Source organism: Orbicella faveolata, unplaced genomic scaffold, assembly GCF_042242905.1.
Source record: "Orbicella faveolata isolate gen_17 unplaced genomic scaffold, um_ofav_v1 contig_34, whole genome shotgun sequence".
Classification (NCBI taxonomy): domain Eukaryota; kingdom Metazoa; phylum Cnidaria; class Anthozoa; order Scleractinia; family Merulinidae; genus Orbicella; species Orbicella faveolata.
This window is the reverse complement of record NW_028301563.1, coordinates 9,622,501-9,635,779: the sequence shown is the minus strand read 5'-3', so window position 1 is coordinate 9,635,779 and position 13,279 is coordinate 9,622,501. Positions and strand designations below refer to the sequence as shown.

The 13,279-nt window shown below is 40.1% G+C and overlaps 1 protein-coding gene and 1 non-coding gene across 2 annotated transcripts in view; one reads left to right on the top strand and one right to left on the bottom strand.

The window, feature by feature from the left end:
• LOC149104673 (ribitol 5-phosphate transferase FKRP-like) overlaps positions 1-13,279 on the top strand; it is a 211,763-nt gene that overhangs the window by 106,305 nt on the left and 92,179 nt on the right. The gene's annotated exons all lie outside the window — the stretch shown is intronic.
• Positions 9,176-9,248, bottom strand: Trnat-ugu (transfer RNA threonine (anticodon UGU)). The gene has a single exon. It is a non-coding gene; the product is annotated as a tRNA-Thr (tRNA).

Here is a 13,279-nt window from a genome sequence, read left to right as displayed (position 1 = left end):
GAATCCTTCAACAGCCATCTTTAGCTAAACTGAAGAAAACTTAATTAAGATACTATCTATATAAATTACAAAGCATGTAAATAGTACATTTTCAAACTCACCCTGCGCTCGAGTTGGACAGAGGATTACTGAAATCCATGGCACGAAAACGAAAAGCGGAGAAACACTCATTCTTAAATTGCGACGGATGTCTTTATCTAATCACTCTCAGATAGAAGTCAATATAATATCAAATAATCACCAGTGATGTCTAGTCGAACTATGCTGAAACAAAAGCTAACAACGACTAATGAAAGATGGCATGATATGACTCACAGTTAAAACAACGCTTTGATGTCAGACATAAGCCAATCATGTCACTTTTTCGCGTGACGGACGACTCAGCAGACCACAGCTCGTATATGCTTTAATTCTGTTCTAATTGCACATTTGTAATGAGGAAAGAGGATACTGTTATTTAATTAATTCGTTTACCAAGGTTGACTGGATATGTCTAAAGGATAGCCATTCTTGTGTAAATGTGAACTTTTTCTTTATTCGAAGTAAAAGACATAGGTAAGCTAATTCGCTGTCTTCAAGCGAGATTAAAAGGGATTTTCTGCAGTTAAACTTTGGATCCCAGAAGAAAACAAACTTCAAAAATTCCGGTTTTACTTATCGCAAATAACTACGCGCAAGATGACTCAGCTTCAGATTCTCGCTTTTTATTCTCATCGCATCAAGCTTCTTGATTGGTATACTCTCATTAGTACCATATCCTCACTGCATACTCATTACCTCATCGCATAAGATTAAGTTATGGGAAGAGTCCGCGACTGATGAGGCAGTAGGCATGCAACGAGGATCTGAGCAGATAGGAGCTTGGTCAACCGCCACCAGGGGAGGTGGGCGGGTCGCAAAAGACGACTGTCTTTGTGGAGTACAGGACGACAAGACCACGCTTCAAGCGGACAGACGAAATATAAACTCCAAATGGCGCGAAGCATTACCGACGCCACCAGCACGGGCGAAAACGGGGGAATGTGATGGAATAACAGCATGTTTTTCATCAGTCATTGGTGGGTTTCGATCCGTCTATTGTTAGTCAAATGGTCGGTTTTTGGTCCATGTATTGGTATTTGACTAACAATAGACGGATCGAAACCCACCAATGACTGAGACAAACTTTACACGAGTCTTTCAGCCAATACCATCATGGTTATACTGACCAATCACGTTCAACGGACCAGACTTATAACATCATCGACTGACAACACGATTCACTTGACTCTGAAGATGACTTCCGCTCAGGTTGTCGAAACGTCAGTCACCAACAACAGTTCTTTTCAGAACTACACTCACCCGGACGATCACACTATACGAACTACTGATACTCCTGGGCTCGAACCATTTACTGTGTAAATGAAATTGCGATCATTATGCGACCAGAGTTTATATTCACAGTTTGACTTTGTCATTCTTAAAATAGTATATATTTCTATTGAAGAAGAATTCGCGAAAGGGTTGTGAGAGAAACAGAGCACAGGGTTAGGGAGAGATTGAGGTGGAGAGAAGATGTTGCTGCCCTATATGCCACGTGGTGAATCAGACAGTTATTAGTTATGTAGTTTACCCAGCAGGTTGATGCCGTTGCCCGGAGTGTGGCCGTCACCATGTCAAGGGTGCGAGTTGGGGCGTTCAGTGTATGTGTGAACCAGTACAGCCAGTTAGCCATTTACCAGTTGCCTGGCACTAAGATGGACCACATTGCTTAAAACGTGCTACCACTATAAACTCTTCACCAGACACCCCCATAGAACGAAGAGGATTCAGTTAATTTAGTTTTCACCTGCTATCATGGACAAAAGTGTTGAGACAAATTTGCGCTCTTGGCGCTTTTGCACACACGCCAAACAACAGTCACGAGCGAAAACAACTTCACTTGATAAGGCTCTCCCCCCACCCTACCTACAATGTGTAATTTCGTGTGACTTTTAACATTTTATTTAGTAGGGAAGAGGGAATAGCAACGCATCTTTAAAAGAATTGCAGTGCTTTTTCAAACTTCAGTGAAAAGATAAAAGATAAACACAGACAAGCACGTTGAATTACATAAGTATCCCAAGGGCTTTTGTCCACCATTACAGTTCTTGATTTGTTTTATAACGGTTTTCAGTCTGCTAATTTATAGATTTTAGAAAGATAATTACATTGGTTACAAAACGAGCACACGATTCAAAGAGCGAAAAGAACTATCCCCCTTCCCCCCTCAAGAACAAACAAACCAACAAAAACGAACCAAAGAAAAAAACCTGCGAACCTTTCTCGCAATTTGAAAACCGGTGTCAACGTACACAATAAGAAGAGAATCTTGGCAGCGGAGTCGAAGTTAAAAATTACATTGTATAGTCTTGTTAATGTAAAATTATAACTACATCAGTGATTGACAGGGAGTGGCTCGGGAAGGTATCAGAATTCCCCTTATTTTCCTAAATTCTTGGTTCCAGACCTCGCACCAGTTGACCGCGTATTTAAATTTTATTATGGCCGCCACACAACACAAAATACGAGCGATGAAGATAAGCTTACATTTCTTTCCAAATCTTAAATTTGCTAACCCTGAGCAAAAAAGATTACGTCCTATCCGATTGATACGGTGTTGTCATGTTAATTTGTTATACGGTGAAGAAAAAATCGTCACCGATCGAGTAAACGCTCTTAGAGCGTCTAGTTACATGTAATGAGGGTAGAACTGAATTACCTTGACAAAAAAAAAAAAAAAAAATCAGTTTACAATAAGTGCTAATAAATGGCCTGTAATGGATTTCAAAAAACTGTCAACTCAAAAGTTAACTTGGCATATACATGTAGGTTCGTGACACTAGAAGCTGTGAATTTGATATGTTTTAGAGAATAGTATTTACATGTAAATCTGTGCATTTAGAGGCTGAAACAATGTATTTAAAACCTCAAAAATCTGACTCAACTATTACTTTTTTAACTAGAACTCTACAGAATATCTTATAATGGCTTCATTATCAAAATGTTTGCTACCATTGCAACATATCCCTATCAAGTGGTCAGGTCAAGGCTTCAGGTAAGGACTGTGCAGGGATTGTTTGATGTCGTTCAAAATGGTGTAGTACTTCCCATGTAAAGCTTTTCAGACCAGAGGGCCTTCCAAGAGCAGTGGGTCATGGAATATATTGCATGACTTTGTATGACTGGTAACCAGTCTACAATCCCAGACAAAAAAAGTTGGGACACGAAGCAAGTTCTCCCCTCCCACCACTGACAATGTTGATAATCAGGTGATTTTGTCCCTTTTTGTTGAGAAAAACGCGACATTTGCCAACATTGATTAGGGGGGATAAGGAATACGTGATCCAGCTCAGCTGTCCCAACTACGTTTGTCCGGGATTGTCTGAAAGAGATATGCGAAGAAAGGTAACGCCAACGATTGTCATGGCGTCACAATATTTTGAAATTTGATTTCGGGTCAATGACGTACACTTTGTCTCTGTAAATAGGACAGAACTTTTCTACGTCAATCTGCTTTAAGGCTCGGTGCAGATATTCGTGGAATATAACTCGTAACCGCCTGTAAGAGAACGAAATTTGCGATCTGCTTCAAGCAAAATGGGATTTAGAGCTCTTGTCTATTATTTAGGACATTTTCCAGGATTATTAATTCGCGAAGAAGCAGATCTTTGTGTTATTTCACGGAATAGTGTTAAATAAGTTGATTGAAGCTTACCCGTGTACAGTGTTCAGATATATCACGATTACACGCGACACAACAACTTCCGGGTTCCATGCATTTAATTAACGCGCACGAATAACCAACAACGGTTAACCATTTGAAAGTCAGCGTTTTGCAACCTAACCTTCGCTGATCTTCCCAATTGGCAGAAGGTACACAAATTTCTCACTTCACACGTTTGAAATGCAGGATGGAAGCAATTTGGTGGCAAAATAGTAGAGTTTGACACTTGAAATATGATCAACAATTTGCCGGAGACTAAGTTAACTACGTGTCTACCCTTTCTATCTTAATTGAACGGTTAACCATATAAACCTTCTCGCAAAGCTCTGTTTTGCTAGTTCTTTATCCCAAACAACGTTAAATAGTTTTTAGTAATTCCTATGAAGCGGAAAAAGGTATAATTCGAATGACACGAAGCAGTTTGGAACCAAAATGTTTTATCCGGTGACACTTCCAAAGCCGAGAACACACCTCGCTTTATACGCGTTCCGGTATTGGAGAGGAAAACGAAGAGACACATGCCTAATTTAATCGCGTTTAGGTAGCAGCAACGCTTTATTGCTGTGCACTGATAAACTCCGCGAGACAGCAATGACAAGGCGAAAATATTCACTTGCTCGGTGCCCACTGTTTCAGCCGAATTTGCATCATTTCTGTTTCCCGCGAATCAACCACCCCTCTAAAGAAGTAGACAAGATCATTTTTTCACTGCAGAAACTAGAAACATCCATTTCAACACAATATCTTGCACATAGGTGGATTTTAGGAGCGAGCAAGTGAGTCATTTGCCCCTTGAGAAGCAATAGAGGTTTATGTCACGGACTTACCGATAGCCTACCGTAGAAGGTCATTTAAAAATATGACTTTACGTTCTTTGAAGCCTACCCAGGTGAAACTTGTCGTTGCATGCTGTTTCTTTTTAGTAGCGCTCGTTAGCTGTACCCGCGAGATGGTACAACTCCCCCTTTTCTCCAACTTATTTTACAGCGAGTGGTTTGACATTCTTTAAATTCTTCTTTCAGACAATTCCAGAGAAAAACGTTGGGACACAAAGCAAGTTCTCGCCCCCCCCCCCCCCCCTCCTTCCTCCCCCGCCCCTCATTCACTTACAATGTTGATAATCAGGTGATTTTGTCCCTCTTTGTTGAGAAAAACGCGACATTTTCCAGCATTGATTAAGGGGGGGGGGGGGGGAGGGGGTTGGAATGGGGGATACGTGATCTAGCGCAACTGTCCCAACTACTTTTGTCAGAGATTGTAGAAGAGGTTAACAAGCGAGACACGGTAGCCTAGCACTCTGTGGTGTTCAACTGTTAAACGAGGCTATTTGAGCTACATGTACAGTAACATTATTGCGGTTTTTAGCTGTTTGTCCTTCGTTTATTGCAATTTAATATTCAGGCTTTTAAAGTAAGTGCTGGTAAAGTAAGGAGGGGCCGGAGGTGGGCGGGGACTCCCATCTGATTTAAAAAGGTCAGGGATGATCGTCGTGTCGCTTAAGAGTGTAAATCACGGATTTTAGTCTCGCTTAGGATGTTCACACTATTTTTTGCCGTCAGAGTATCTTTTAGGGTGCACTCCCGAGAAGAAATAAAAACAGTAAAGTAACAAGAAAAATGCTGTCATTTCCGTTTTAAATGGTATTTTTGGCGGGTTGAATAAAGCTCGAGCCACGCGTCATGGGAAGAACAGACCTTATTTTAAAGAACAGATTCAAAAGATGGCAGTGTTTGCTGAGAGGAGGGCTCTATGTTAAGTCACGATACCTGAACTGAGCTATCGCAATTGTCAATTTTCTAATTAGTTCAAGAATCAGTACACAATGGCCGAATACAAAGGAGCAGTGGACATACGAAAAACGTTCAGGTGAGAGTCGAGTCGAGATCTCTTACTCAGCGAAAAACAATGCAATTAAATAGTAAATGGTTGTTGTGTTCGACTTAATCTAACAGTGGATGTCAGTTGACTGTCTTTAAGTTGTACTCTCCTTTCTCTGTGTTTGCCACGTCCTCTAACAAATTGTTGAGCACTGTGGCTAGGGACGTCTTCAGTAGAACAACAAGGGAAGGGACTCGTCTCTTGCCCCTCACGCCTGAAAAGATATAAGGCCTAAAGGGCTGAAAGCTCCCCCCCCCCCCCCCCCCCCACCACCCAGCCTCCGTTATTGGAACCAGAAAGGGTCCAATCTTTACTTCGGGGCCTAAGCGGGCAAGAGAGGTACATCTTAACTTCGCTTTTCTATTGATCACGTCGTCTGTGTTAATAGATCAGTAGTGCGTACATGTAGTTAATGAAATTTTCGGCGCTATCAGATGCGGCTTGAGTTAAAAGTTCTTGAATTTCCAAATCCACGCAAATGGTACGGAAATGTCCTACCAAAGTCTCTGGAAATTCTGTGTATTGTTAAATTTTCGAAAAGCGAACCGGCATTCAACTAAGAAATCCGAAAAAAAATTCTGCATGCAGAATAAAATGAAACGGAAATCCACGGGGAGAAACTCGTCCAAATTTGGGCATACCATAGTCTGGAAATTATGAAAAATGCTGTCCCACTCGGGAATGCCGGTATTGAAATTCAAACCGAAATTTTGGATGTAGTGGAAAACACCCTCCATCAAAATGCATTTATACAACCGACACTCCTCGGGGTACTCCCTTACATGAGCTGTGTAGGTATGTGCGGCCCCAAAGGGTATGGTTTTTGAACCGTTTTGGTCATATATATGTGTCGATTTAAGCTGATTTTGGCCATTTTGGTCATAAATAGGGTATGGTTTTTGCACTCTAGCCTTGATATGGGTATGTTCTTAAGAGGAAGCCACTTTTTCATCATTATCGAAAATAAAAATAACAAAGGCCTTTCACAAATTATGTTTATAGCAATTTAACATTGGTCTGAACTTGGTAACTAATTAATACGCAGTTCAGAAACAGTGTGTTAAGTTAAGGGTCAGGTCATAAATAGGGTTTCGAATTTTTGTTCAGGTCATAAATAGGGTAGTGAATATTGCAGAATTTGGTCATAAATAGGGTAAGGGTAAGCGGGCCGCACACCCCCGCCCAATTGTTCTGGGAATACCCCCCCGGGGGGGGGGGTTGCGACACTTTTAGAAGTAGAGAATTATTAGTATTACTTGTCAGAATCAGCAGACGAACGATTTTTCAAATCCAGCAGGTGTCTTAAGCTTGACTGGGTAGTGCGAGGCGTGTCACTGTGGTTATATCATTGTCGTCTTAACGTGACATCTTCCTTCGTATTCCATTTCAAAATTGTAGATACGAAGGGGTGAAAGGATTTTACAAGGGACTGGTTCCTAATGTTCTGAGGTAAGATGAATTTTTGACACATACAATAATCCCAAATTACCACAATTACCTGTCTGAGAACATGCATTTATTTTTGCGTCTCTCTGCGTTGTTTTTCAATCGTAGTAATGGGGACCAGGATTGCAGTTTTGGTCATTCTTGCTAGCGTGACGGTATCTGTGATCTATTATTTATATCTGCGGCTCGTTTTCAGGAATTGCTGTGCAGCTCAAATCTCGAGCCGCAATGTTTACTGCCGGTCGTGCAGCCTTACATAATTCAAATAATATACTAGCTGTAAGATACAGTACACAACAAAATTGAATTAAGGTTATTCCCCAGTATTGCATTGCGCATCCCTACTGCGCATAATTTCACGCGTGATTAGGCGGCTTTTTCTTTACAGCTGAACCTCGCCATAGAGGTAAATCGTCATTTTCTCGCAAACGAGTATGGTGACCTATCATTTTTTTCTGTTGTTTTGAAATGAGTAATAAATTTCCTTGTGTAAAATAAATATGGACCAATTCTCAGTGTAGAACAAAAAGCAATCGTCGGAAACGTGAATTTAGCAAGCAATCCTGAGTGCAATCATGGTGCTATTATAAGGATTTATATGGGTATAAACAAGGTGCTGCTGCTGCTAAACGAACATGGGGTCCCCTCATTTTTATTTCAAAATTTAAAGTTGCTATAATATAAACAATCAATAGGCAAAGTTTCACAAAAATCTCAGAGCAGGTTCTATTTCAGTGGAATGACCTTAAAAGAGCACTCAGGTGATAAAGCTTGCGTAATCGCCTGATTCCAAAACCCTAAAACCCAGCGGGAAAAATTGGGAACGAATTCCTTAACCAAGTGCAAGTACATCAACCTCTGCGGATTAGAGGTAATTAAAGCATTCACAGACCTTCAGATGTAAACTGGTGCTAATAAAACTTCAAACTAGAACTGAAGCTGAGATCCATGCTTAACAACCGTCTAACCAATCTTACAACCAAAGATTCAATAAATTAGTCTTAAGCGACACACGTGCATTTCATACCGACAGAAAAATATTTACGTTCTCTTTCACTGTCACGTACAGTTTAGTTCCTCCGAATGGCAAATGCAATAATTCCCCCTTCTAAGCTTTCATGTACCGATTTTGTTTGTTTGTTTGTTTGTTTGTTTGTTTGTTTTGAAAAAAGCAGCATGTTTGGAAATCTAAATACCTTGCGTTGAAGTCCTCTATGTTGCTACATATTATACTCGATTTGCTCTTGGTAGTCGCGAAATTACCTCTTCACGCATTGTAAATAGGCAACTGGTCAGCCTCCTGCTAGTCGCAGTACAGCGTGCATGTTAGGCTTTTGTAGAGCACCATGGAACAGATACGCAAAGGTATCTACATTACTCGGGTGTCCGTATTAACCGGGCTCTCGTCATAGACTCAGTGAATACATGTTTTGTCGATGCACTTTATTTCACAGTGCCGATGTATTTAGCTTAAAAGAGCTAATTGAGGACGCTCTAAATTACAATTTATTGTAACAGAAAAAAAATGGCAAAAAGTATTGTGTATATACCTATCTTATCTAAAATTATATACAGAAAAATTTAGTAAATTAAAATCTACTTCCAAAATGTTTATTTAATCTATGTAACTCTATGTATGTCTCGCACTCACTTTAAAGTTCCCTTGTCAAGTGCAAGAGCGTCAATACTCATTTATTATAGTAAGTTTACTGAAATTAATAGCTTTCATTTTCTAACAGATTAGAATTGGTACATAATTATGAAAATCTGCAGTGCTCAGATAACCAGTGTCTGTAAAACGCGGTCAACTTTGTATATGAACTTGTCACTTGAGATACAGAAAAATGTCCGTTGTCGCTATTAAGCGGTCTCTTTATCTTATCTCTTTTTGTTCTTGTCATTATTATTGACAGCAGCGGAAAAAAAAAAAAAAAACTTAGTTGAGGTTTGACTGAGCTTCAGAGTTCGCTTGTTTTTGAAAGGCGCAATAATTCAACTACTCTTTCACTTGACGTGCATGGTTAACAATGAAAGTAAAGAATGATCATCGCAGTAAATTTTCCAATTTAAGCGATTGGAAAGAAGAATTAAGCCTGAAAAAAATCAGGGCTTCAACGGGATTCGAACCCGTGACCTCCGCGATACAGGTGCGATGCTCTACCAACTGAGCTATGAAGCCACACATAGGGATATGAATTATTTCATATATACTACACGTGGTTAACAATGTTTGAAACAAAAACACCTCTGAAAGACAGAGCAACAATAATTAAATGTTACAAGCAAAACACAGACGACAAAGCAGCGTGATGGAAAACGAAATAAAAACAAAATAAACAAACAAACAAACAAAGGAAGCAAGCAAACATTAAAACGAGATAACAAGCATGTAAACTAGGAAACAGACATCAAAACAAGCAAACGAACAAACAAGCAAAGTAACAAACATAAACAAACAAACAAACAAACACGAAAACTAGGAAACACGAAAAAAAGATATTACCAACAAATAAGCCAACTCGAAACTAAATTGTGAGGTCAATAAACAATCAAAGAAGCAACTAGCAACTGTCTGTCCTTATTATTAAATAATTTTTTGTTTTTGTTTTTCAGAGTGACTCCAGCTTGTGCGCTTACCTTGATAGTGCACGAAAACGTAATTCACGCTCTAATGCCGTCCAGTTAGCATCGAGGGAATTAATAATGAAATAGAAAAATGCCCGAGCAGTCTGAACGATGTCCTTTATACCACAAATGTTTTAACTGGACCCTTGGTTTGAGGAAAAGGATTTAGTTGGAAGTGACCATCGTTCAGGAAAAATCTAGAAATTGGTGCATACTTTTTTACCGCAGTTTTAATATTAAAGAACAGCTACAAATGATAAGAAAAGAGGTGAAAAACTCTCGAGACATTGTAATGGAGCTGGAATTTCGTCCGGTTTGATGCAACAACAAGCTGTATTGCTTGATGCATGTTCTTATTGGTCGTTCGTTGGTTACATGGTTGGTTAAGAACTTGAGTCTGGTATGGTCGACTCAGGCTGAATGTTATCAGTCTTGACATTGAACGATCTTTGGAATGCCTCTAAATTAGTATTATTAGTAAAGTGTTGTACATGGTATATTTCATTCCATGCGACATCACTCGAGTGAGTGTGGAGTCACGTGTACTATAGTACTACAGTTGTATAACAAGAATACAACTGGTAATAAAAAAGAAGAAAACCCATTAAAAAAAATTCCTGTGCAGCTTGCACTCTCTCCTTCCAAAACGGAAGAACGAAAGAGATCGAGCAAACAAACAAAAAATCCAGCTGTAAAAAAGATATTTTGACCGAAAATTGTTAACCTGCCCCTCAACCCCGATGATTTCTACAACATGAAAAAATCTGTCTAGAAATAATTGTACGGCACGAGCGACGGTCAAACTGGGCCTGCGAAGGCCCACCATTAGAGGCGTAATCCCACAGCATAATATTGTCTTTAACTCAATACTGAGTTATAGTAAGTAAATTTCTTTAACCCTTTACCCCCTAAGGCGAACCGCAGTTTTTCCCAAATCGGCAAATAAAGACACTCTGCCTGTGTACAATATGCCATTTGAAAGCCACTAATCAGCTAATTTAAGAATTGACATCAGCAGCTATTAAGGAGGGAGACATTTTGAGAGAAATTGCTTTAAAATGGGAAAATGAACGACTTCAAAAATGTATCAATCTTTTTCTATATTAGGTACACCTCTAAACTATAGCTTATTTAGCAGCTCTTAGTGTATAGCTTGATATGAAACAAGTCTTGCATTCCATTTGCACCCCGAAAAAAAAAACGGAAAACTTCTGGGGGTGGTCAACTATGTCTTGGATGAGAGGGGCTCAAAGTTTTATGACTTCAATGAGCAGATCTTCACAAGACAATTTTCATAGCAAAAATTCATAGAAATCTATCAAATATTCACAAAGTTATGACCTTGTGTGCCAATTTGCACTCTTAGGGGGTAAAGGGTTAACTTCATTTGTCGTTTTTCGGGTGGCTGGGCCAGTTAGTAATCATAAAGAGAAAAAGACTAATGAAAGTAAACGTATACAGCTGTCGATCAAAGTCTAGGTTTTACAGTAACGTCATTTGTAACTGGATTAGTCAGTGCTGCAGTAACGGGCGGGACACCCCCTTGAGTAAAGCAACTTGTAGATGTAGTAGGAGCTACAGTTCTTTACTTGAATGGAGAACCAGTCGTAGCAACAGTCCCCACGCTTGTGGATGCAGACTTTTCTTGGGACTGTACCCTCAGCCACTGTAGGATGACCACCACTCAACCAGACAGGATAGGCCGTACCACAATGGTACTCCGGTGGACATGTGGTCACCATTTTTGTGCCAGCAGCTCCTTCGAAGCGATACCAGCCATTGAGGGTGTTGTCACATTTGGCGGGATTTTTTTGTCCTTTGTAGTCATGTTTTCTTTCTGCATCGGACAAATTTTGGTAATTTTGCCAGTGACATACATCAACTAAAGGAAATACACAAATGTGTAAATAAATATGTGATAAACACAGAAGACATTTGAACAAGTACGAAAAAAGTAAATCAACGAAATACGTAATTAAGAATTGATTCATGCTTTAGCGTGGGCCATAGAGTTGCTCGATGCGCAGTCGAGAGAAAGTCTAGCGTCTTTAATGCTCTTCGAGTTTTCGTTTGGCGTATGAATACATAAAAGAACTAAATTTCCATTGGTGTAAATCACGTGAAATAGGAAGAGGTGTACTAATAGAATATTTTCGTATTCTCGGTGTTAGACTGGAACTGCAACCATTAAAAAATTGTTTTGGAAAATAATCATAACAGTAATACCTGCAGAATAAGTGTCAGCACGCCCATTCCCTCTTTCAATGTTGGAAAATGGTATAATGCAAGCTTGTGTTCGACGAAAGGGTTATGTTAACATTACACAGGGGTAGGGAGGGGCAAAATGGGAAAAGAATGACGATTTCTAACGCTGGTGACCATGGTTGTAGCTTGGAATGGAGGCTCGTGTGGGGGAATATCATCAAAAAGAGATTAAAGTCATTTGCATTTGAAAATACTCCCCGCATTAGCCGCAGTCGCAAGCTACAATCATGGACAAAAGTCTTGGGACAAATTTGCACTTTTGGCGCTTTTGTTCACACGCCAGAGGCGAATACAACTTCACCTGCCTAACCTCGCCCCCCACCTCCCATACAATGTTGAAAACTAGTACCTGCAATTTCACCTGATTTTCAACATTGTGTTGGGTGGGGAGGGGGGACAGCAACGCGCTTTTAAAGGATATAGCAGCGTTTTTTTTTTTTTTTTTTTTTTTTTAATTTCAATTCTAAAACACGGATAATTCGTCACATTACATAAGTGTCCCAAGGACTTTTGTCCACGATTGTAATTCCAGTCCAACACCGAGAATACGAAAATGGCCAATTGAGGTGTGTCCTACACATAATGGGGGATGGAGCGGATAGCGGCCAGTTTGTCCTGCATCGTTCCACGAGGCAAGGTCGTCAACCCTGCGCCAAACTCGGAAGACCGAGGAATCACTCTTCATCTAATGTTTAACCTTCGCGTTGTTGGACATGGGTGATCCTAACAGGAGTGCAGGACCCCAGCTGACATAGCTCTAGGGGTCATAGAGACGAACAAACCATCTCGGTTCGGTTAGGTGGCTACCCCATTCAGAGTAGCATATTTTAGGAGATCGATTTGTCTTCTGAGGTTTCTCGAGCGACCAATCTTCTCCGTCTATCCATTCGTGTCCCTCGCGCCCAAACATCGAGTTGTTTGTCTCTGTTTTCCGAACAGATCAATTCCCGGTAATAGAGTATAATCTGGTTTCACATGTTTTGTGTAACAGTTGAATATATACCGTGGAACCTCGATTTAACGAAGTCGCTGGGGACCGGCCAAATTTGTTCGTTAAATCGAGGGTTCGTTATTTATATCGAAAACCTCGATATAACGAAATGAGGGGAAACGACCAAAATGTTCGTTATATCGAGGTCATAGTTAATGACTGATTTGTAAAACAGGTGACTTCTGTCACGCAATTCAATGCAATTTTCGTCACCCAGAAGTGCCGCGTTTTGAGATGCAATTCATTAAGCATGGTGGCTTTCAGTATCAATTATTTTCACTTTTGAGCAGACGTGCAGCTTTTGTTTACAAAAAACGACACTTTCAGAG